This window comes from Triturus cristatus, chromosome 2_2, assembly GCF_964204655.1.
Source record: "Triturus cristatus chromosome 2_2, aTriCri1.1, whole genome shotgun sequence".
NCBI lineage: Eukaryota > Metazoa > Chordata > Amphibia > Caudata > Salamandridae > Triturus > Triturus cristatus.
In genome coordinates, this window is record NC_140582.1 from 822812158 (window position 1) to 822838746 (window position 26589).

General features: G+C 43.9%; 1 protein-coding gene across 3 annotated transcripts in view; it reads left to right on the plus strand.

The window, feature by feature from the left end:
• Positions 1-26589, plus strand: part of GABRA4 (gamma-aminobutyric acid type A receptor subunit alpha4) — a 387346-nt gene that overhangs the window by 127082 nt on the left and 233675 nt on the right. The window contains exon 1 of one of the 3 annotated variants that reach the window (XM_085643310.1): positions 2479-2599. The exons of the other annotated variants lie outside the window; for them this stretch is intronic. The gene's annotated coding sequence lies outside the window, so the exon portion shown is untranslated. Of the gene's footprint in view, positions 1-2478; positions 2600-26589 lie in introns of those variants that run through there. 3 annotated transcript variants of the gene reach the window in all.

Consider the following 26589-nt stretch of genomic DNA (forward strand, 5'->3'; position numbering starts at 1 on the left):
CATATTAGCTAATGTAGTGGAGACGGAGTTCCATATACACACATTGCTATGTTAGCATAAGCAGCTTAGATGTAAAACGCCATCTTGCCACTTTTGCTGCTTTTGCACACGACACTGCAGGTAGCTGTTATTACAAGAAAAACTGCTTGCTTGCTTTTTCTTCACATGAGAACGGTCTGTTGTTCACATCCCTAAATGTGCACCGCAACCTTAGTCTGAACACTGTGTGCAGAAGCCGTCAAGGTAAAATAACAATGTATGCTTTTGAATTCATGTTGATCGGCCCACACTCCAGCCATAACACGCACACAGCTGAAAATATCTGAAACTCGGGTGCCTTTAAAATTGCATTTGCATGCATGATTCAGACACTTGGAGAAAACCTTTTCCAAACACAGAGCAGAGCTGATCCTGTGATGTGATTCACCTAAGCTGATATTTGCGGTATGGGGTGCCCCATTCAAGCCTAGAGACCTTCTATTAGTTTCATAAAACTAGCTTACTTGTGAAGGGAGGGTGGTTGTATTCCACTATCATTTGTAATATGATTTCTCCCTTCATTTTCTATGGTATTGTAACAATGCTGATGTTTTTTTTTTTTTATCATTTGTCTGCTTATGTTAGCCAAAGTACTGCACCTTATGGCACATAGTTAAAATAAACATTTTAAACTTTACCGTGTCTCTGATTACTCTTGTTGTGGACTGATATGAGAATAATAACAAAAAGATGTTTCTGATTCCCACCATTCCTGAGAGTACTCTAAGACGCTTGTTCTGGGTTGTCTAATCATTGGTAGCTTCGAGATGATACGGAGAACGAATGAGACACTGATGCTAGTCGAATAGGGGTTCTGGGTACTGAGGTGAGTTTTTGGTACACCGCAATTCACTGAGGTCCTGGTTTCCTGCGCATAGTTCTGTGCATAAGCAGAATCACTGCAATATGGCGCACCTAACATTTGGTCTTATGATTGAGATGCCTTAGTAGTGCTTATATTAGTCCACAATACCCTCACTCTTGTTTCCGGTTAGCGGGAGTAACGGTTTAAACCTACCTACTTAGTTAATATATAGGTTCTCTCAAGCTTGACAATTAAAAAGGTTTTGATTTATCTTATACCCTTTTTGTGCTACTGTTCATATAGATTGTTTTGCTCCTCTATGTCCTTATGGCTGAAGTCGCTATTTCAGCGCATAGTCGCGCACCTCTCCGCCGTCATTTGACACAGTTTGGGGTGCCTGGCGATGGGATGTCTATCATCTTTGTAGTGAGTGCCGATGCATCGCATCCCTATGAGTTGTTTTACTCTTGGGTTACTTTGCCGGCTGTGAATGCGGATGATGGTACATTTCACTCATACACTCCTACAGCCGTCCCGGCAAATTACACACCATATAGGACGCAGGAAATTCCAATTTCCGCTTGGCAGCATCGTATTTGTTTCAATGGCGCCCTCCCCCACATGGTTACACCAGTTCGTTTGGGTCCCTTGTCCATTCCAGGGGCCACTTGGCCAATCTTGGCCGGGTTTACACCACATCCACGTTATTTGCAAGCCACAGTGGATGAGTTGCGTCAACTCCACACCGCCCTGATTACAGTACATAGGGCTTTAGTGCAATACGTTTCACACAATGTCCAGGTGGGGGCCCCTAGGGTTGCGGCACAACCAGCTGGCCCGGCTGGGATTACTATTAGTCCCGTCATGGTTAGTTCAGCAATGGGCAAGCGCCCCCAAAATAAGGACGATATGCCTTATTGGCTTGCTGAGAAAAGCAGTTTCTCCAAATTCTACTCCTGTGGAAAAACACAGGATTCTTACCATTAGTTTGCAGAAAGACTTGGTCCCAGAGATAGCTGATTGTGACAACTGGGGTAAAGTGTTTGCAGCAGTCTACTCGAAGTGCTTCGGCACCCCGTCTATGGCTGTACTGCCCTCCGTGATCAAATGTGTTCAGAATCAACACGGTCCGGAGGTGGCGGTCGAGTTAGGAATGAGGCTTGTCGGCGTGTTCGACGTAGTTGCCACACTCATCCTTCCTAACGTCAAGGGAGATGCAGTTAACTTTCAAGTGTCGAATGAGCTGTGCCTCATCGCCGACGTCGATAAACCCCGGCAGTTACCAAAGATTGTTGGGCAGGCTTATAAGACCATTGGCCGCAATAGTTTAGGGGTTAAGCCTTTTGTTCAGACAACAACTACACAACCGCAAACTAAGACAGGGATGTCTTCTAAAGACGACCGTCCAGCATTTCCGAAACAAAATTGGAAAGCTAAAAAACAGGGAAAGCAACAACAGAAACGGGGGTCTCGTCCCGCGTCGCCAGTCCAAGCGACTACTGAACGCACACATGATTTGAGCGATCGCACTGGGATTAGGTCTCCTGATAGATTTCGGGTTCCTGAACAATGTTCTCCTCGTTCTTCACAGGAAACATCGGTCTCACAGTCCGGTAGAGGAGAACATGGCAAAGGTCGGGGTGCCCAACAAGGACGTGAGCAGCCCCGCCAGACTGACGGTAAAGGCAAGCAGGACGAATTTGCACAACAACGACCCCCGTTTCAAAAGAAGAAAGTTGCTGCACTAACAGCGAGGTATGTGACAGATAGTGAGAACGCAGCTTCGGAACCTGACATGGGCACTAACGCTGCTCGACAGCGCAGCGGAGGTTACAGTAGTACGGCAAGCATTGCGTCCATATCTGAAGGCGACAGCAACTAACACATTCATTACTGTAGAAACTGCTGATACTAGAGTGGCTCCCCCTGACAGACTATATGACATAGTCCTTTTAATAGAAGGTAACATACAACGTACCATAAAAGGGATTTTTTGGGAAAGTCTGACCTCTACATATGACATTCTGTTAGCAGAGGCAGACTGGCCCCCAGCTTTCATTTTGGCCGCTCCTAGAGGGGAGGAGGTAATCCTCCCATCTTTCGCGCACACTGTGCCGAAGGATTAGGCTCAGAACTTTGCAGAAGAGTGGGCTCAGGTACTTGCTCCGGTGTACTACCGTACTCAGGTTGGGTGGGATAAGTTGTCACCAAGCCATGAGATTCCATTACGGTCTGTGCCCCAGCCGCAACCCCAAATATCCCATGCACCGCGAAGCTAGATCTTACGTCGCAGAAATCCTTGGACAATTGAAATATCAAGGTGTTATTGAAACATGTGTCACCCATGAATAATTCTCTATTCACTGTAACTAAACTTGATGGGTTGTACCGCCTAGTTTTGGATTACCGGCATTTAAACTCTAATTGTCGGACCTGTGTTGTACAGAATACCCACAGTTCTGCCCTCATTGATAGTCTCGTGAGAAAGAGGATTAAAACCACACTTGACATCTCCAATGGCTTTTATAGCCATAATCTGTCCTCGATTAGTAGTCAATGGACAACCTTTTCTTCCGGCGGCAGGCAATACCAGTTTTAAAGATTAGCCATGGGCTACAAAAATAGTCCAGGCGTCTTTGCCGCTCGTGTTGTCTCTCTGTTAGAGAGCATTGACCCTGATGCGTACTCTTATATTGATGATATCTATCTCGCAGGTGACAAATTTTGGCCGCATATGTGTCACGTTGACCGCATCATTGTCATGATTGCGGACTTCAGTTACAAATTCAACTTTGCAAAGTCACACATTGTAGAGTATACAGTGTTGTTTTTGAGCTATGAACTCAACAATGAAGGTCGAGGATTAGCCCCTCACTTCCTGGAGAAGTGTGCATGTTTGCGTGCTCCGACAACGCTGAAGAAACTACAATCTTTGCTGTGTTTTTTAAATTTCGGGCAAACTTACATTCCCGATTATGCCCAGCGTATCAAGCCACTATATACCTTGGTACAACCTACTTTTTCCAAATCGAGCTGGCTGCCAGAACATTCAGCTATCTTGCAATATTTGCAGGCTGATCTTATTGCTTCGAAATACTTACTGATGCATGATAACTACACTAACTTGGTAATAAGAATTGTGCCTGGTGCAGTGGTTTCACGTACTTAACATTCAATCAGGGCGACACTGAAATGCGCTTTTCCACTGTCGAAAAAGTTTTGACTGCAGTGCAGATGGCGATTCTGAAGGAAAGAGCGCTGTCGCAAGGGAAACGCATGTTGGTTGTCACACCGTATCCTGCCCTAGAGGCAGAAACAAAAGCCAGTGTACCTAATTCTAAAGCTTTGCATCCATGTTGGATACAATGGGCCACTTCTTTGACATCGCCAGATGTCACTTACATCTTTGATGCCTCATTGATCTTAGATCTGTTTGGGGTTCTAATGCGTGGCAGGTACAAGGTACAGAAGCTCTGCATCGTGCTTGCCTTATCCCAAACCACATTTTGTTTTTAAATTCTACCCTTTTACAAACAACCTGCTTTGGATTGGCTACTTCTAAAAAGATTAATTCCCCCTCTATTCCTGATCTGGGCGCTTATCCCAGATGGGATAATCACACAGATCTGTCCCTTGATGTGTTGCAGTCATTTATTACTAATTCATCCTTCAACATTTCCGAATTAGATCCTGAGGGATGGTTGATATGGCAGAAGAGCTCCGATTCCTGTCAACATCGTTTCCTGGGTCTATACCCTGGCTATACACGGGTTAAAGTGGACCCCGATTTGAATCTTCCCATTCTGTTACTACCTATTCTGTCGGAAAGTTATGTCAGAGCTGGCTGCAACATTTCACCTTGGCATCTGTTAAACTTCATTTATCAAAATTAAATGACAAAGTAGATTTGAATGATTTTGTTAAGGGTCCTGTGGGTGGCAGGTCCAAAAGACGGGTGTATTCTGTTTATAACGAGGTTTGGAAATTATCTCAAATTGAAGCTGCTTCCAGATTAAGAGCTATTGATCAAGCAAATTTGGAAAAAGTGCTAGCTGTCATCAATAATAGCATTAACACCCTTTCTTCCAGAATTTACACATTAGATAATATTGTTTCATCCGTTGTGGATATTGTACAGGATGATATGTCTGTTTTATACCATGGGCAAAATCAATTGCTTCCTATAATGCAGTTTGCATGGACTTCACAAACATTGAAGGCTGGGAAAGTTCCCTGGGACTACATGAATACATCATCGTTATTCCTGCCGTTTTATCTGACTGTAATACAACAGTTCATGTCCATGAAAGATGCAACATACTCATTATTGCATATTGAAAAGTTGGAACCTTTACCTTTCTCTGTGGCCGAATGGAACTCAGCTGTGTGGCTTATCCATGGTTTAATCACCTTGCCGTTTCCATTGTTTAAGTTCAGTTCATATATGAAATATTATGCCCTAGGCAGATATAAACCATTGGGTACTGCTTTCCTGCTTGAAGTTTGGCCACTCCTATTTACATACAGGTGCATGAGAGAGGGTAGAGAAGTTTATTTAAAAGGAGAGGAATGCACTTCCACACCTGATCACTCAGTAGTCTGTAGGCACATCCAATTGCATGGAGCCTGCAGCAGGCACTGAATTTAGCTTGCATTCTGAAGGGAAACCCTGTGCCAGCTATTACACCCACTTTTACATTGTTAGCTAACGGTAGCTATTTGCTTATAAATAATGAGGCATGCTGCGGGATGCTAGTGGGGATTCCATACATTGTAACTGTCTCACAATGCGTAGTATGCTGTAAAAATGTCCTTTTCCCACCCCCGCATGGGAGACTGGATGTATCCATCTGGCCTTCCATACCAACCTTGAAAGCAGAGTTCAATAAGATGAGCAGAATAAGGGCTCTATTGTCTCAAAAAGAAGTCGCTCTGACTTCCTCCCGTGAAACATTCATCCTTCATGTGGCAAACACCGGCACCGAGGTGCATGTGCTTTTAAATACGGATCTCCCCCTTCATTTGGGTGCTCTGATTCATATTATATTCAATGCCCCGTCAACAACTGGCTTAGTGCATTTTTTGAAAGTTGTGGGCTCCGGCCTCTTGACCTCCTTCCAAACAATATTTGGTGTGATACCGGCATTTTTTCATTCTATTTTTTCCAGCGTCTTCGGCGGGCTTCCGTTGATTCTCGCCCTCACTGCTGGTGTGCTCCTGTTGGTCTGCTTGCTGCGCAATGGCTGCACGATATGTATCACACGACAGCCTGCCCCGGCTGCTTCAACTGCGTAACTGGATACTAGAATACTATGGAACATTACCACTGGCCACTTTAAGCGTAGCCTGTGGATTATCCTTCCGGTTCTCCTACTTTACTTGCATGCAACCTGTTTTCCATAGCCTAGATTGTCCATTGGGATGGGCTCTGGATTTGTGCCTGTCGAACTCGGCATCTCCTGCCCCAGATTATGATCGACTAATGAGACCCTTAGTGGCTCATGAGTTGGACTGTTCTGGCATCGGGATTAAGGCCTGCTGAGCGGCAAATGGAGTCCTAGGGAATTGGAATATATATGCGGCAGCTTATAACTTCTTGGCGAGAAGTTATCTTGAAGAACACGCAAGTTGTCCTCTGGTTGTGCTAGAGACTCCAGTTATTGAAGACCATGTATGTTCATTTAATTTACTTGACTGGATGGCGGAATCTTTTACAGAACATTATAATGAATTCCTCTTGGAGACAGTTGCTACTTATTGTGCCTACACGTTGATGGATTAAATTGGAAGTTGTCCTTCTTCCGCAAGTCCTAACCCAAGTTTTTTACACTTTTCCTTTTTACTACACATTAGGCTCTGTTAAACCTCTGCGAGATGTTTACATTTTTTGCTTTTTCGAACACGTTTTGTCACTACCAATTATATGGATTGGCAATGCAAGACCTTGGTTCTGTCTCAATCGAACTTGAACTCTGCGTTCCTACTTTGCTTCCTTATTTTGTTTGTGGTCCGATCAAGGGAGGGTGTAGTGGTGACAGAGTTCCATGTACCCACATTGCTATGTTAGCATAAGCAGCTGAGATGTAAAACGCCATCTTGCCACTTTTGCTGCTTTTGCACACGACACTGCAGGTAGCTGTTATTATTACAAGAAAAACTGCTTACTTGCTTTTTCTTCACATGAGAACGGTCTGTTGTTCACATCCCTAGACGTGCACCGTGACCTTAGTCTGAACACTGTGTGCAGAAGCCGTCAAGGTCAAATAACAATGTATGCTTTTGAATTCATGTTGGTCGGCCCACGCTCTAGCCATAACACGCACACAGCTGCAAATATCTGAAACTGGGGTGCCTTTAATATTGCATTTGCATGCATGATTCAGACACTTGGAGAAAACTTTTTCCAGACACAGAGCAGCGCCGATCCTGTGATGTAATTCACCTAAGCTGATATTTACGGTATGGGGTTCCCCATTCAAGCCTAAAGACCTTCTATTAGTTTCATAAAACTAGCTTACTTGTGAAGGGAGGGTGGTTGTTTTCCACTATCATTTGTAATATGATTTCTCCCTTCATTTTCTATGGTATTGTAACAATGCTGATCGTGTTTTTTTTTTAATCATTTGTCTGCTTATGTTAGCCAAAGTACTGCAGGTACCAAAAGGGAGGGATCAGGGGGGCGTTTTCCGCTCACAAAGAGTGAGTGGGAGGTCCAAACTGGTAAGGTGCCCCGACAATGAAGTTATTAGAAAGAAGGCTACCAGTAGTTCCTCAAGGAGAGGAAAGAAGTGGAGATGAATCGGTGAATTAGCCTAGAAGAACTACATGTATACTATGTGTAAAGTGGGTAATCCTTTTGTTGGATTTTAATGCCCTCACACACCCTTTCAGGTGTCATGCTTCATCATCTGGGCTGCTCCTCGTCGGGCCGGCGGTGCAATGCCTAACGGGCTCCCTAAAAAGGGGCACTTTATCGGAGTTCTTTTAATCCAACAGCCGTCAGGTGAAGTGCGGGTGTGTGGGCCTGATTATTGTAGATACAAAAAGTGAGTTAAAACAGGGTCGAAAGTACCAGTGTGGAAAATCAATTTATTTTAATGGTCTCCTTCCCTGATTAAAAAGGTGTATGTAGCACTAGGTAGAGTGTAATGTCTCTAGTTGTAGTGCATGGGATTGGTGGTCAACATGTTTCTCGCAGTGAGCTCGTGCGCTCGCGATTCGTCAGGACCTATCAAGATATCTACAATGGTAACAGGGGACTATCTATAGTATAGTGGTCTCCTAGTCATAGTCGGTCATGTGAACAAAAAACTTATTCCTAAAATACCTGTTGAGGTCTGTTGCTACCTGTAGAAAAAACAGTACATTAAGTTGGTCAATGTAGAGACATATAGCCACAGGTATCAGGAATTATAAATCAAACAAAAAGGCTTACAAGGTGATTCATCTCCAACATAGTTAAAAATGTAACAGTGGTGACTGCTGGTGCTCGAGCGTCAACAACTGCTCCTAAAAAGTGGTGTACCAACAAGGTGAACTATAGTGGCTAAACACCTATGTGGAACATTTAAAAACAATCAAGGCGGCAGGAAACATCGTTGGACTCACCCTAATCAGTAGGACTGTAGGCCACAACAGTTCTCGGTGGACTCAGCGTGCGGCGAAGGACCTCTAAAAGTAGGTCTGAACTAGAAGGTGATAGCGAGCTTGAATAATGCAATAATCACAGCTGGAACATATGGGGACAAATAGCGCTATACAGTTGATAGAAATACGAATACGCTGATTGATAAACCCCACGATCAGGCTATGTTCCCAAAGGATGTGAGGTGATGGCAGAGTTAAGATAAAATGCATGCTACTTGGGACTGTCTACTCGTAATGATGGTGTTAAATGTAAATCAATGGGGCCCAATTCTATGACACTAGTTCTCCCAGAGCTCCATAATTAGGGGAATTACAATGAAGAATAGGGAATCGGCCGGAGCATAGTTTTGTTAACCGATGCAGACAGCCTGATGTCAGCGGGGGGGCAAATAGCTCGTACTGGCATTACGGGAGTAACACAAGCGCTCGGGGAAGGGGTGGTGTGATTGCTAGTCTTAAAGAATGAAAACACGGATTCCGTGTAAAAGTACTTACATCTGCCCCGCTCACGCTCTGACTCTTGACCTACCCGAGCCACCGAGTCTGGGAGGTGGTGACCTGGACGCTCGGTCGAGGTTAAATGCTTCCGGTCATGTCACGTGACGAGGTCACGTGATCGCAATTCCAACTCGCGCGAGTAGCGAGGAGTTTATTTATGCGGGCTGGGGTAATGTATCATTACGATGTTAGTGCGCAGTGTTTTAATATTCTTAGAATGGACAAAACACTTCGAATGAATTAAACTCTTCAAATGTGAGTGAATTACTTACAAAAAGCAAAGAAGGACAGTATCGTCGGCCATCTTGGTTTGGGAGGCGAGATGTCAATAAAGTTTTGTCTCAATTGGATGCATAGTGAAGGCAGGGTGCCAAGAGAACCTTAGTAAGAATTATCAACGGGTTGTGGGTGAAAGTGTGAGCCTTGGTATACACTGGAACGCATACTTTTAGCCGACAATGTTAATTCATTTAGAACATAAGGGAAGAACAAGGTAGAAGAGTGAACCAGTTGCCAAGAGCATGTCACGCTACAGCTTAAGGGCTCCCCAGGGAATATCATCATTAAGCCCAGTGACATTAGAAGACAGACGGTGTATCCATCTTTGTTCCTTCTTAAAAAGACTGTGTTGTGACAATTGAGGGTGGGTTTCTAGAACCAGCCATTTGACAGAGTCTGGGGAATGTTGTTTCTCAATAAAATGGGCACTGATTTTGGTGTTCTGTTTTTTACACCGAAAATTGCTGCGATGTTCAGAGATTCGCAATTTAATTGGTCTAGTCGTCATCCCTACGTAGTACAGATTACAGGGACATGTAAGGAGATAAATGCAATTACTGGTGTTGCAGTTAGTATGTGACCTCAGTTCCCAAGTAAAAGTCGTATTAAGGGTGATGGTTTTATGTACAGATGTAAATGTACAGGCAGTACACATGCCACACGGAAAATGTCCCTTCACTGCAGGCAGTTGCCAAAGTGTGTTCTGTGTGGGTTTGGTTTTGGGTCTCGGTCTGGTTTGTATTACCAAGTCTTTAATGTTTTTGGTGCGTCTGTATGCAAATCTGGGTAGTTCAAGGTTCATTTGCCCAGTATTAAGGATATTCCAGTGTTTTTTAAGGACCTTAACAACCTGGTTGGTGTTGGGTGAGAAGGTTGTCACACAGGTGAGGATGTCAGACACAGTAGTGGTGTTCTCTCTGGGTTCTAAAAGGGCTTCTCTGTTGTTATTTCGTGCCCGTTTTTTGGACTTGGTGATACTTCTCAGCGGGTATTGTCTTTCTCTTAATTTATTGGAAAGGACTTCGGCTTCACTTTTGAAAGTATCAATCGTGCTACAGTTCCGTCTCAATCTTAGAAACTGCCCGAAGGGCAAATTCTCCTTGAGAGCTCTAGGGTGGTGACTGGTAAAGTGAAGCAGGCTATTGCGATCAGTGCTCTTCTTGTAAAGAGTCGTGGAAAGAATACCCTCGCTCAACATAATAGTTAGGTCGAGGAATGCGATTTGTGAGGGGGACGCTGTGATGGTGAAGTTGAGGTGAGGGTTCAACTGGTTGAGCCATGTATAGAATGCTTCGTAGCTCCCAGAATCTCCAGACCAAAAAATCAAAATATCATCTATGAATCGTCTCCATAGTAGAATGTTGTGACGGTATGGATTCGTATCACAAAAGATGTGTAACCCCTCAAACCAAGCCATATACAAACAGGCTAGACTCGGAGCAAAGGTACTTCCCATGGAAGTACCTTGAGTCTGGTGGTATAATTGGCCTTTAAACTCGAAGAAATTTTCTGTCAGGGCTATGGTGGCGCATTCAATGATGAAGGACACTGGAGTCGGTGATTCCCAAGGTTCGCCTCCAAGTACCTCCTCGATCACTTCAAGAGTTGCCCTTTGTGGAATATTAGTATACAGGGCTTCCACGTCTAGAGTGATGAGGAAGTTGACGTTATGAGTATCCTCTGTTTGATCCAATAGGCGTAGAACATCTGTCGTGTCCTGTATGTAAGAAGGCGTGCGTTTCACTAAAGGTTGCAGAAAATGATCGCAGAACTTAGACAACGGTTCTAGAATTGAATTAATGCCCGATACTATGGGGCGTCCAGGTACTGGTGTGACCCCCTTGTGAATCTTTGGTAGAACATAGAAATAGGGGGTCCTTGGTTCTTTTTGGATTAAGAAGGAAGCCTCCTTCTCACTTAACCAGCCATTGCTTTCTGCGGAGTCAACCAAACCAGTAATGGTAGTTTTTAGACGTTGAGTGGGGTTGTTCGGGATCGGTGTATAGTACTTTCTGTTGCCCAATTGACGCAGACACTCGTTGTCATAATCAGTGGTTGCCATTATAACAGTTGCCCCACCTTTATCAGCCTGTTTGATGGTAATAGACGGATCGTCCGCTAACGTTGTAATAGCAAGCCTCTCTGCTCTGCTGAGGTTATTGAATTGCTTCTGTGTAGGAATGGATTTAATATCCTTGAGTACTGCCTGTTCATAGGTGAGTACTTCATTTGGTATCATCCCTGAATGGGGAGTGAAGGTGGAAGGGTTACGTAAACCTGAGACATTGTCTGATATGTCGTCTTTTCCCTCAAAGAAAAATCTCAACCGGATCTTGCGGAAGAATTGGTGTAATTCGCAAGTCTGGTTGAAAGGGTCAACCCTGGGGGTGGGGACAAATCCTAGTCCTTTCTGTAGGACGTTGTCCTCTACGGCTGTCAATTGTCTAGAAGACAAATTGACAACTAAGTTTGTTTCCTGGTGTGACTCCTGGTTTCCACTCCCCGTTGTGGTGGTTCACTTTCACCCACAACCCGTTGATAATTCTTACTAAGGTTCTCTTGGCACCCTGCCTTCACTATGCATCCAATTGAGACAAAACTTTATTGACATCTCGCCTCCCAAACCAAGATGGCCGACGATACTGTCCTTCTTTGCTTTTTGTAAGTAATTCACTCACATTTGAAGAGTTTAATTCATTCAAAGTGTTTTGTCCATTCTAAGAATATTAAAACACTGCGCACTAACATCGTAATGATACATTACCCCAGCCCGCATAAATAAACTCCTCGCTACTCGCGCGAGTTGGAATTGCGATCACGTGACCTCGTCACGTGACATGACCGGAAGCATTTAACCTCGACCGAGCGTCCAGGTCACCACCTCCCAGACTCGGTGGCTCGGGTAGGTCAAGAGTCAGAGCGTGAGCGGGGCAGATGTAAGTACTTTTACACGGAATCCGTGTTTTCATTCTTTAAGACTAGCAATCACACCACCCCTTCCCCGAGCGCTTGTGTTACTCCCGTAATGCCAGTACGAGCTATTTGCCCCCCCGCTGACATCAGGCTGTCTGCATCGGTTAACAAAACTATGCTCCGGCCGATTCCCTATTCTTCATTGTAATTCCCCTAATTATGGAGCTCTGGGAGAACTAGTGTCATAGAATTGGGACCCCATTGATTTACATTTAACACCATCATTACGAGTAGACAGTCCCAAGTAGCATGCATTTTATCTTAACTCTGCCATCACCTCACATCCTTTGGGAACATAGCCTGATCGTGGGGTTTATCAATCAGCGTATTCGTATTTCTATCAACTGTATAGCGCTATTTGTCCCCATATGTTCCAGCTGTGATTATTGCATTATTCAAGCTCGCTATCACCTTCTAGTTCAGACCTACTTTTAGAGGTCCTTCGCCGCACGCTGAGTCCACCGAGAACTGTTGTGGCCTACAGTCCTACTGATTAGGGTGAGTCCAACGATGTTTCCTGCCGCCTTGATTGTTTTTAAATGTTCCACATAGGTGTTTAGCCACTATAGTTCACCTTGTTGGTACACCACTTTTTAGGAGCAGTTGTTGACGCTCGAGCACCAGCAGTCACCACTGTTACATTTTTAACTATGTTGGAGATGAATCACCTTGTAAGCCTTTTTGTTTGATTTATAATTCCTGATACCTGTGGCTATATGTCTCTACATTGACCAACTTAATGTACTGTTTTTTCTACAGGTAGCAACAGACCTCAACAGGTATTTTAGGAATAAGTTTTTTGTTCACATGACCGACTATGACTAGGAGACCACTATACTATAGATAGTCCCCTGTTACCATTGTAGATATCTTGATAGGTCCTGACGAATCGCGAGCGCACGAGCTCACTGCGAGAAACATGTTGACCACCAATCCCATGCACTACAACTAGAGACATTACACTCTACCTAGTGCTACATACACCTTTTTAATCAGGGAAGGAGACCATTAAAATAAATTGATTTTCCACACTGGTACTTTCGACCCTGTTTTAACTCACTTTTTGTATCTACAATAATCAGGCCCACACACCCGCACTTCACCTGACGGCTGTTGGATTAAAAGAACTCCGATAAAGTGCCCCTTTTTAGGGAGCCCGTTAGGCATTGCACCGCCGGCCCGACGAGGAGCAGCCCAGATGATGAAGCATGACACCTGAAAGGGTGTGTGAGGGCATTAAAATCCAACAAAAGGATTACCCACTTTACACATAGTATACATGTAGTTCTTCTAGGCTAATTCACCGATTCATCTCCACTTCTTTCCTCTCCTTGAGGAACTACTGGTAGCCTTCTTTCTAATAACAGCCAAAGTACTGCACCTTAGGGCACGTAGTTAAAAATAAACATTTTAAACTTTAGCATGTCTCTGATTACTCTTGTTGTGGACTGATATGAGAATAATAACAAAAAGATGTTTCTGATTCCCACCATTCCTGAGAGTACTCTAAGTCACTTCTTCTGGGTTGTCTAATCATTGGTAGCTTCGAGATGATACAGAGAACGAATGAGACACTGATGCTAGTCGGATAGGGGTGCTGGATACTGAGGTGAGTTTTTGGTACACCGCAATTCGCTGAGGTCCTGGTTTCCTGCAAATAGTTCTGTCCATGAGCAGAATCCCTGCAACACTAAGTAACCTTAACCCCTTCAGCGCGGCGCGGATTACCGCGCTGTGCTGAAGGGTTCGTGTGCGGGCGGGGCCATGACGGCGCGGTTCCGTCATCCGCACAGCGCAACCGATGCGCATGACGGAACCGCTCCGTCATGCGCATCGAAGGGGTTAAAGTTGTGCCTTGTAAGTGCACAGGGCTAGGAGATTAATGTATAAAAGTGGTGTATGCTAAATAATAAGACAAATCGTACGCCTACACATTCCAAATGTACAGACAGCTGTTTTTCACTATTTAGGTAAAGCTATGTTTTCCATCAAAAGTCATAGTGTGACTAAAATTAACTTTTTTGCTTCAAGGTCTCAGATATAATAGCACGATCAATCAGGTATTTTCTGCTAAGTTTTAAAAATCTAATTCACCAACGAAAGTAGATTTTTGATACCTTTAGGGGAAAATTAACATTATAAAACTGTACTTTGTGGTACCCAAGAGTAAACTGTTTAAAACTGATTTGCCACGCAACACTGCTCCAGAGAATTGCTATACACCCCTGTCTGTATGTTAACAATCCCCAGCCATAAAGACAACAGTTTGACCTCTAGTAGCTGAAGGTTGAATGATATTAACAGTGGCCATTTAGTAGGAATTAGCCATCTGGGAGAGAGGCATGCACACTTTGCAACACAAAGGGTAGTTTTCACAACTCTTCCGTTAAGGTGGACATTCCAGGTGGGATTGTCAAAAACTGAAACCATCCATTGCCAGAGCCACCCTAGACTTTTTGTCTGTGCTCCCAGTACAGTGAAAGACAGTTCTAGCATCGGTAGAGGGGAGGGAACCTCCTCTCCATAGTGTAGTATCTAGAAGGAGATATAGGGCTCCTGCAGCTGTAATAGGGCGAGGACCATCTTGAATGAGGGATTCTGTGAAGGATAGTAGTAAACAGAAAATAATATGCTGTAAAAGAAGCTGATGAGTCCACGAGAACTTTGGAAGGATAGGATGTCCAGAATTCTACAGTCACTGGCTAGTGCAAACAATAGGACATGGCCGGCACCTCACCACCGCCTCCTCAAAACACTCCTGAACTTGGTGAGAAGAAAACATCTTAAAAAAAGAAGACCCTGCCAGGAAGTGTGAAGAAAGAATATCGAGAAATTCAACATTTTTGATGCCACTAAGGGTCTGGAACTGCTCTCTAAGTGTTAAGTGGTTGGCCTTCTGTCCCCTGCTACTGGATCACAAAAAGCAGAAGGAATGCTGACTCCAAGAAACTCTGTTGTGGTCTGGATTTTAACAGAAACCTAGTTGGAGAGTGATCTGGTGCCTAGAAACCTTCTTTGAGGATCCTGGGGGCTGCATACGTTACTAGGATCGATTGTTAGGCAATTAGCACTTACTGGGACTTAATTTCTTGCCTCCAGAGGACAGACGCAATGTGCTGAGTCTGCTTTAGGGAGGGTGCCCCCTCAGGTGGCAAGATATGCAGGTTCACCCTGCTTGGAGGTTTTTGCTACAAAAGAAAAGTTTCAGATTTGCATTGAAGGTATCCATGCTTGTAGAGCTCTGTCCAGCTACAGTGCCCTGCCTTGCCCGGCAGTATTATTTTGAAAACCAAAAAGTGGCTAACTTTGGAAGGTGTAATCTTGGACCAGATCATGATGGATAATTACTCAAGTGGAGAAGCGACCTTAGTATGTATGGAACTCTACTTTGTTTTGGTACCAAAACTGAAGGTTACAGAATTAGCTTCATTAATATTAATCCAATTTCAAAAGACCCTTGCAGACTCCAGCTTCTTACCTTTCTGTCCCTGAGGACTTGGAGCTCTTGAAAATAAGTTAAGAAAGATAAAAACTTTGATATGGCTCACTCGGCCTCCCCGACCATCAATGTCCATATAATGTCTCTCCTGCCTGACAATGACAAACTGTAGCTTCTAATTGCTGCTTCCCTTTTTTATGGCCTTTGTGCCTAAAAACATTTTTTAAATATATTTCTGGTTCCCCTTTACCAGTTTGATTGTTTTGGGTATCTTTTTGTTTACTAATTTCCCTTGATCTTTTTGAATTGGGTGTGGAATGTTATGTTGTTTTCTTGACTTTAAAATATTTTGGTACTGCTTGAAAATTAATATGCATTTCTCTGCAGAATTTTTGTCAGATGCTTCTGCCATTGCTAGCAGGGGTTGAGCAGAAATTATTTTTGGAACTGTGTTGTTAGCCAATGAGATTGCACTTATTAAGTTGGGACGAGTACTCCCCTCTAAAATTAATTATCCAGTTTTTAGCAGACACCTTAAGCACTTACCTGAGTCATGGCGAATGAATGTGGTAATATCTGTCTAACATGATATTTCTTGGTGTTGGCTTTTGGTGGTAGTTCCATGATAGCAGCTATGTGGTTTGCGTGGCATTTGTGTGGCTTGTAGATTCTCTGCTTACCATGATCTGTTGTGTATCCGTTTGCCCTGTGGGAACAATGCAACAAGTGCAAAGAATACAAGCCTTGCAATCAAAGATATGCATTCATTAAACCAGTCATTTAATTAAGTTAGTGTCTTATGTTTATGAAATGGTGCATTACAAGCCCTTTCACTTAATTAAAATGACACTCTCTGCCAGAATATGCAAGTGAACTGTTTCTCCTTAGCAGCAAATCGTGTCTTTGATAAAATTGGGCATTTGATTTAGTGAGTGGATGGACAGCAGGCAAATATATTTTTGCAATCGGTAATGCTGCAGTTGTCTGATACACTGTACCTCACTGAAAAATAACATTGATTGATTAAATATTGTGCCAATGCATAATGCCCTTCAATGTTAATGTGTTAGTTGTGCATTAAAATATCCACGGCAGGCGATATTTTGCCATCTATGTCAATGCCACCATATAGTGGAGATCTGCAAAGGTATAGCTAAAATATGAGATGTTGGAATATTTCTGGCTGCTAATAGTTCTATTTAGGAGCTATACGAAAATGTTCCAGGCTGCTGTTAATAATGGGAGTCTCATTTAATTAGACTGGCAAAGTACTGTTCAGATATGCCTGAGTTGTAGTCATTGTGCCAACCATTTAGAGGTGATGACTAATCCTGAAATAGCCCAGGGCTAAATTCTTTAACAGAGGTATGCGTATTATTATAGCAAAAATTGAGAAGTGCTGAGAATGACCCTGTTGCTCAGGGTGCCAAGGCAGGGAAACATGTCAAAATACCCTTAGGATGCATAGATTTGAGACTTTTATTTAAAAAAAGTTGAATTATACAGTTGGTTACACATGTCTACAGTGGTCAGGATATGTGAAGGCAATACTGCCATTCCAGCATCAGTATTTCAATCTATTATCTGAAGCACATATTGCCATGCAAATATTGACACAGCCCCAGTGTATGTAAAGCACATATTGCTACAGAGTTTTCAATTCCCCTTTTCTACTGAATGTACATAACACATTAAGAAACTGGGTTATTAGTTGAGAGGGTAAGTACCCACCTCAAGTAAAAACCACAATCCTTGTCAAAAGTCACTAAATTAACTTTAGCTCAACTCCCTGGTTGCTATGGCACAAGGCAGACAGGCTTAACCTAGGGCCAATTTCTAAAGTACTCCAACAGTAATAAAGTCAAAACACAAAACAAGAAAAGCCCCAAAACAATATATATAGAGACATCAAAATGAAAAGAATCCAATAAGCAGTTATGAATTTTTAAAGTTTGAATTAAAAAATAGCACCAAAAAGTGTACAGAGGCAACTATGATCATTGGTTGCAAGTGACTTGAACAAAGTTAAGGGTTAAGGCCAATCCTGATGGGAGTATGAGTCAGATACACAGACCAGGCATGCCCCGGTCACAAAGTTACCTCCTCACTTAGAAACCTTTATGGAGACAAAGTCTTCAGTGGGGCTAATCAGCCTGTTGGATCTGATGAAGGGCCTAATGATGATGAGGGACTGCTACACAAGGTCTAGGATTCAATAGAAGATTATGTCAGGCCCGATGAAGCCGTCGATGAAGGTTGTTGCCATCCTGAGATGCAACTTGGCATGGAGTTCAGTGAAGCCATCTATCAGGTGCTTTTTGGTATCAAGTCTGGGGAAGCAGTTGTTCAGGTGGTGCTTACTGTCAAATTCGATGAAGTAATCAATGAAGGTTGCTTGTATCAATACTATGCGTTGAGTCCAGAGAAGCTTTCAATTAGGCAGGGAGGAGTGCTCTCTGACCACAACCAATGGTCCATTAACTTGGAGATAGTACTTGAGTGTGAGGACTCACTCCCGCACAGGAGTCCAAATCAGGTCTAGGCCTCTGGAAGCTGATTGTGTCCCTTTAGCTCAAACAGGAGGTCACCCACGTACCCCTGGAGTAACATCTGGACTTCTTGATTAATGGCAATCTGGTAAAGTCTACCTTCAGGTTCTTCAGACAGTAAGGCAGTCTTTCTTCTGATTCATCTCTGGACGAGGAGTGTTCTGAGGAGAGGACCGGGATAGCACATATATGCCCAGTGCCAGCCTGTGGGTGGGGGCAGCCACTGGCCACACACTAGCCAACAAGGTAAGACTTCCCAGAGGTGACCATGCCGACTTTTTCAGCACACAATGCCCCTCTCTACCTAAACCCAGGATAGCAGGGCCATTCTTCCCTTACTCAGAATTCCTTGGCCACAACCAGCTGTGGGGCAGCTCCCCTTTCCACTGTGTTTGGGCCAAGCTTGACTCAAGGGACAAAATGAGGGAGCAGGCCTTGTGTGAGGTTCATCTGCTCAGGCTAGGCCTCTCTGAAGTGTAACTAGTCCTTGGGCACTACCCCGTTCATCCTTTCAAGGGAAGGCCAACAACTCCCCACACTAACGCCCCTTGCCTTCTGCCTGAGAGCAGTCCACATCTCACCACAGGAGAGCCCTCAGTAGTCAGAGGGGCAGTTGAATACTGGGAGAAAGGCCTCCAGAGGTTTATGTAGGGACCGTAGTAATGCCTCCAAATTACTGCACACTTAAAATATTATTTTTTTAAATGTGCTGTTCTCCCGAAACTGCTGTAAAAATATATCGACATTTATAAATACATTTCTCCACCTATTATCACTTAAAGAAAATTGGTAATAGGTAGTGAATAACAATAAAACCCAATACTTAACTATATCTAGGAACATAACCCACAATGCAAGGAAATGCAGAACACAGCCAAAGTGTGCTGAAAACTACATGGCTGCCTGTTACCTTCGCTAAACACGGTCATTAAACAATCACATACAGGCATCTCATACGCAAGCACCATGGTATATCAGGAACTTACTGCAGTATACCTCGTCACAATATATAAATGTTTTTTTAATTCTTTTAACTTTAACACTACTTATACATTTCACACATACTACCAAAAATAGTATTTAGTTGTGATAATGTATATTCATGGCATATTAAACCTACATCTGTTCACATACTTTCATTCTATACCTGTTTCACTTACCACACTTCACACAGCACCACTACACTCTGCACTAATACACTTTGTGAATCCACTCTAGGCCACTCCATTCTATGCCAATCCACTCTACACCAGTCCACTCCACTCTGCTCTAGGTTATTACACTCTACGCCAATCCATTCTCTGACACTCCCTATCTATGCCACTCTACTGTATACCCCTCTACTCCACTCTGGGCTATTCCACTGTACGTAACTCCACTGAACCATACTACACTCTGTGCTATTGTCCTCTATACCACTCCACTGTACACCACTGCAGTGTATGCTATTCCAGTGTACTGCACTCTACACCCCTCCACTGTACACCACTCAACTATACACCTCTCAAATCTATGATAACCCACTCCACATCTTTACACTGTACAGTACTCCATTTTATGACATGTCACATCATTACACTCTATGCTGTTTCACTGTACAACACTCCACTGTACGCTAATGTACTTTATGCCACTCCATTGTACTTCACTACACCGTACGCCAGTAAAACCAACATTATCCCACTCTACATCACTCCAATGTGTGCTACTCCACTGTATGTCATGCCACTCTACAACACTCCACTCTACAACACTCCACTCTACATCACTCCACAATACTCTATTACACTGTACACCAGTAAAGTCTACCCAACTATAATCTACCCCACTCCACTCTACAACACTCCACTCTACAGTATTCCACTCTAAAGCACTCCACACCACTCTAGTCTGTGCTATTCCACTGCACGCCACAACACTGCACCTCACTCCACTCTACCCCATTCCAGTGTACGCTATTCAGCTGTACACCACTCCACTGTATGCTACTCAACTCTATGCCACAGCACTCTATGCTATTTGACTGTACAGCACTACACTGTGCCTCACTCTGACACTCCAAGCTACACCACACCACTCTGTGCCACTTCACCCTATTCCACTGTATGCCAGTCCATTTTACCACACTCAACTCTATGCCACTGCACTGTACACCACTCCCCTGTACACTATTCCACCATATGCTGCTCGACTGTGTGTCTACGCCACTGCACTGTAAGAAAATCCACTCTACACTATTCCACTGTACGCAACTACACTGTACTATATTCCATTGTATGCCACTCTATTACACATTATTGCTTTCTACGCCACCCACTGTATGTCACTCCTTTCCACTCTATGCCAGTGCACTCTATATGACTGCAATCTATGCTACACCACCCTATGCCACACAACTCCGCAATACTCCACTCTGTTATTCTACTACATTCCACTATAATGTACCTCATTCCTATGTATGCTGCTCCACTCTACGCCACTGCACTCTATGCTACTCCACTGTATGCTATTACACTCGACTGCATTCAATTGCATGCCACTCCACTCTTTGCCACTCCAATGTACCCTATTCTACTTGATGCCAGTTCACTGTGCAAAACTGCAATCTACACTATTCCACTCATCTTATGCAACATTACTATACACTATTCCACAGAACGCGACTACACTCTATGCCACTGAACTCTATGCCATTCAACACTATGCCACTCCACTGTACGCTAAACCACTCTATTATACTCCATTGTACCCTATTACACTGTAAGCCACTGTACTCAACATCACTCCACTGTACGCTATCCAATCTATGCCCTTCAGGTGTATGCTGCTACACTGTATGTCCCTCAACTCTACACTACTCCACGCTTTTTTGGTGTATGCTACTCTACTGTACGTTATTCCTCTGTATATTATTTCACTTTACGCCACTCCACTGTATGTCACTACTCTTTATGCCAGTAAACTCAACGTTATTCCACTCTACACCACTACAAAGTATGCTACTCCATTGTATGTCACTCAATTCCATGCCACTCCTCTCTGTGCCTCTACACTCTATGCTATTCCACTGTACACTACTCCACTCTGCAACACTCCACATCACTGTACAGTATGCTCTTACACTACACGCCACTACAGTCTACCCCACTCCACAACATTTCACTCTACAGTATTCCCCTCTACAACAATCCACTCATGCCACACGTCTATGCCATTCCACTGTACACCACTACACTGTACCAAACGCCACTCCAGTGCGTAAAGCAGAATAGCATGCTACTACACTGTATGCTACTCAACCCTATGCCACTACACTCTATGCTATTCGACTGTATGCCACTACACTGCCTCAATTTACACCACTACAAACTACCCGACTCCACACTATTCCACTATACTCCTGTCCATTCTACCACACTCAGCACCACTGCACTGTACAGCACTTCACTGTATGCTATTCCACTGTATGCCGCTCCAATGTACAAGACTCCAGTCTATGTCACTGTAGGCAAATCCACTTGACACTATTCCGTTGTACGCAACTACACTGTACAACATTCCATTGTATGCCACTCTACTACAAGCTATTGCTTTGTACGCCACTCCACTGTACACCACTCCACTCTATGCCAGTGCACTGCGTGCCAGTGCCCTCTATACTACTGCAGTCTATCCTACTAGACTCTATGCCACTCCCTTCAACACCATTCCCCGATACTCCACTCTATGCTGTTCAACTGTATCCCACTATATTGTACCTCATTCCACTGTGCACTGCTCCACTCTATGCCACTGCACTCTGTGCTGCTCCACTGTATGTTACTACACTCTAAATGCACAAAAAATACTCTAACAGATCTATAGAGATCTAGTAAAATAAGGGAACAGGGGAAGAGAAATGAGAATTCAAGGTTGTGCCTAATACAACCGTGGTCGTGGGGAAACTAAGTCTTTCTTTAAGTTACCCTCACACACCCTAGTGGTGTCATGCTTCATCATCGGGTCACCCAGACCCCTAGAAGTCCGGGTGGGCTCGACCACAGTGTTGGGAGTGCTTTTGATATGTTCTACGACAGAGGGAGTTAACTAGATAAAATACCTGAGACAGATCCCCAGTATCCCTTTATTCTTGGGTCTGTCCGGGTAATTAAAATACTTAAAAAATTGGGTTTTTTAGGAGTGTTATGGTCCTATGACCCTAGTGCCGACATGTTTCAGTCCGAAAAGGGGCCAAAAAATGGTCCAGGACTTTCTTCAGGGCAAAAAAAGTAACTCCCCTATGTGAGTGTAATTAACACGTTATGGGGTGTCCCTATCCTGTCAGTATGGTGAGGGCAGAGTAGCTGCTCCACGTGGTTTGGTAACGGTGGAAGTGTGTGAACTGCCAGGCTCCATCTGTAAGGGAAGAAATAGAGACAAACAACATATAAAAGTACCAGCGGTCTAGTTGCCGCTTATTTCATTTCTCTTAGAGCGGTACGGTGTATACCGCCAGTGAACATGCGTGGATCCTCGTGTGCATGCTCACGTGAGGAGGAGTGTCCTCCTATCATGCCACTCATCATGACTGCAACATATCGTAGAAAATGTGACAGACATACTGTGAGTGTGGCGAGATGATTCGCATTCTAGCGATAACAGAGTGATGTCTGTTCTTATAAAAATAGCGTGCACACAGTGTCTCCAGGTACTAGTGCACATTAAAAAACCTTGTACGTTCCTGGCGATACCAAGAACTATGCTGTCAATGGGCAGGTAAATAAGTGACTGAAAAAAACATACTACACATGCATACACACATTCATACGTGATATATCTACAGTTATACTTTACCCAAATCGGGAAGGTAGATTGAATCTCTCAGGACCAGGGGCCAGATGGGGCTGTCCTGGGGGAACCGTGAATGAGAGTTGTGTCAAGCGGTAAGGTGGAAAAAGGTCGTTCCGCATAGATGGGGTCATGGAACGGAGGTTGATACACAGTGAGTGGGACATCGAGTGGGTAAAACTACTTACTTCGTTACGATCAACCGCCCTGCCCGCTACCTGTTTGGTTCTGGTCCTCGGCTTTCGCAAAGTGGTGAAGCCTGGGACTGGTAAATATAACGTGGAAAGCGCGCCGTAATCGAAGGATGATAGAGAGACACGCCCCTTGGTTACAGGAAGTGACGTCAGACGTTACGGCGTGCGGGGTTGATGGAAGTTGTAGTACACATTGGAAAGGATGGCTGAACTGAAAGTGAGCGATCTACGCTGGGTATTGGTGGATGTGTGCCACGGGGAGGGTCAAAGTGAATCAAAAAAGGGGGGGGGGCAGAGACAAGAGTGCAGACTGGGCGCTCGTGTGTAGTGAGCAGCGGAGGGAACACAGGTTAATTAGAACCAGATGTTAAAAAACGCTGCTGATAAAACATGATTAGCCAGCAATGCCCAGATTTGAAGACTGAAAATTAGGTAATGGTCATCAATACGTTTTTCGATCGTAGTCTACGTGTTGTTCGACATAGGGGTATATTTAGAATGTAGTATTTGAGAGGAGGGGGATGAATGGTTAGTTCAATAATGCCCCGTTTTAGTCTAGTGAAAGGCATCTTGTTTGGGTGCTGGAGTGACTCTATGATAGAATATGTTGTCATACTGGTGACATCCAAAACCCATCCAGTATCTAAGTAATTTAAAAACGGGGATGTACATTGTCAATAGTGTGAATACGTAATTCAGACGGAGTGTCTGTTGTTCATGTCAACAAATGGAGGATCCAAGGGGTTGATTTTACTTATTAAGTTGACTCCACGGTATCGAGTCATTTAATCCTGTTTCATGTGTTCCCAAACGATACACCCACCGTTGTTCTCTCTCTAGGAGTCTTTTCTGTAGGTTCCTGGTGCCCTTAATCTTCTCAATGACCGTCCATCGTATATCAGTGTCTTTATGATGTTTCTCGACAAAGTGTGTGGTGAGTCTAGTAGCTGAGACCATGCGCCTGATGGTACTTCTATGTTCGCATATCCGAATTTTAATTTTTCGGCTGGTCATGCCTATGTAGGTTAAGTCACATGGGCATTTTATGAGGTAGATGACCCCTTCAGAGTTGCAGTTGGTATGGGACCGTTGCTCCCAGGGGGTTTTGAGGCCGAGTTCAAGTGTTTTGCTAGCTCTAGTGAATTCACAAGCTACACAGGACCCGCAAGGGTAGTGTCCCGTCACTGGGGGCGTATCCCATAGTGTTGTTTGAACGTGATCCACACTTCCATAAGAGTCTGTATGGATCAGGGTATCCCTCAGACTACGGTTCTTTTTAAAGGAGAACATGGGTTTGTTCAATGAAAGTTTGTTGGAGGTGAGAATGGACCACCTTTTATTTATGATCTTTTTAACATCGTTGGAGGACGAGTTGAAAGTAGTAACACAGATCATATTTTGAGGTTGTTGTCTTTCTTGAGTCTCGAGTAGGGCCTCTCTGGGAGTATTCCGTGCTCTTTTACTGGCCTGTTCGATTATTTTAGTTGGATAGTTCCTTTGTTTCAGTTTGTTAGTGAGTGTCATTGCCTCTTTTTTGTAGTCTCGAATTTCAGAACAATTTCTACGTATGCGTAGGAATTGTCCTACCGGGAGATTTTCCCTGAGAGATCGCGGATGGGCACTGTCGAATCTCAACAGGCTGTTTCTGTCAGTCGGTTTCGTATATAGCGAGCTACACAGAGTGCCATCTTTAGCGATGATGTTGATGTCCAAAAACGGGATGGTTTCTCTGTCTTTGTTGACGGTGAACCGTAAATGAGGGTTAAGATCATTGATCCACAGACTGAAGTTAGAAAGGCTCTGGGTATCGCCTCGCCATACCATAAAAATGTCATCGATATAGCGATACCACTTACAGATGTTAATAGTGTATGGGTTAGCATTCCAAATATGTTGGTTTTCAAAATGGCTCATGTATAGACATGCTATACTAGGAGCAAAGGTGCTTCCCATAGAAGTTCCATGGATTTGCCAGTACAACTGAGATTCGAACCTGAAGAAATTTTCCGTTAATGCTAATCTCATTAATGTAATGATCCATTCTTTTGGTGCAGTCCATTGCCATTCCTCATTCTCCAGAAGTTGTTCAATGACTCCAATGCTTTCGGTCTGGGGTATACTTGTATAAAGTGCTTCCACATCTAGACTCACTAGGAAGCAATTAGTTGGGTCATACTCGATGTTAGTCAGGAGATTCAGAAGATGTTTTGTGTCCTGTACATATGACGTTATCTGTTTGACCAGGGGGCGTAGGAACCAGTCGGTATATTGGGATAGAGGTTCCAAAATCGAGCCAATTCCTGATACTATGGGTCTCCCTGGGGGAGGTACCTTGCCCTTGTGGATCTTAGGAATGGTGTAAAATATCGGAATTCTAGGTTCCACTTGGTTCAAAAATGCATGTTCTTTTTTAGTGATCCACCCCTTCCCAAGTGCATCTGATGTCAGGGCCGATATAGTTGTCTTCAGTCTGTTTGTAGGATCTCTGTTGATTTTCTTGTAGAATTTAGTGTCAGCCAGCAAGGTGAGGCATGCGGTCTTGTATGCCATCGAACTTTGGATGACTGTGGCACCCCCTTTGTCTGCGGGTTTTATTATTATTTCTGTGCGATTTTGCAATTTAGTCAAAGCCAGACGTTCTTTGTTACTCAGGTTATTGAAAGAATCAGCTCTCGGTTGCAGTTCCTCTATTTCTTTTACAACTGCTTCTTCAAAGGCCAGTACTTCTGGTGGCATCATGTTTGAAGGTGGGTAAAAGGTTGATTTGGGTCTTAGATCAGTGTATTCCCCCTCGCTAATGACTCCTTCCTTGTCCTGGAAGAAGACATTGAGTCTTATCTTCCTAAAAAATTCCCCAAGTTCACAACGTAACTGGAATTTGTCTAGGTGGGTAGTAGGAACAAATCCCAGGCCTTTCTCCAAGACTGACATCTCATCTGTGGTGAGGGTTATGTCTGTTAAGTTAACTACTAATCCCTCATTGTGCTTGTCCCCGGTTGTGGTTGGTCTCTGGAGTTGCTCCTTGTGTTCGGTCCTGATCTGTCCTCTTCCCACTGTACTCTCCTGTTGCCACGTCTTCCTCGTTTCCCCCTTCTTCCACCCTGTCCTAAAAAATGCTGGTTAAATTCGGGCTGGAAGTAAGGACCCATTGGAAATTGAGGCGGTCCTTGAAATGGGACTGGACCAAATGGGCCAGTCCAGGGGTACATTTGGGGGTGTCCAAATCTTTGATTGAAGTTCCCGCGTCGCGGTCTTCTCGGTTTGTTCTGCCAATTTTTGTATGAGCCATCACTGGACCAACTGTCCTGTTCGGAATCAGAAGATCCCGACCGGTCATTG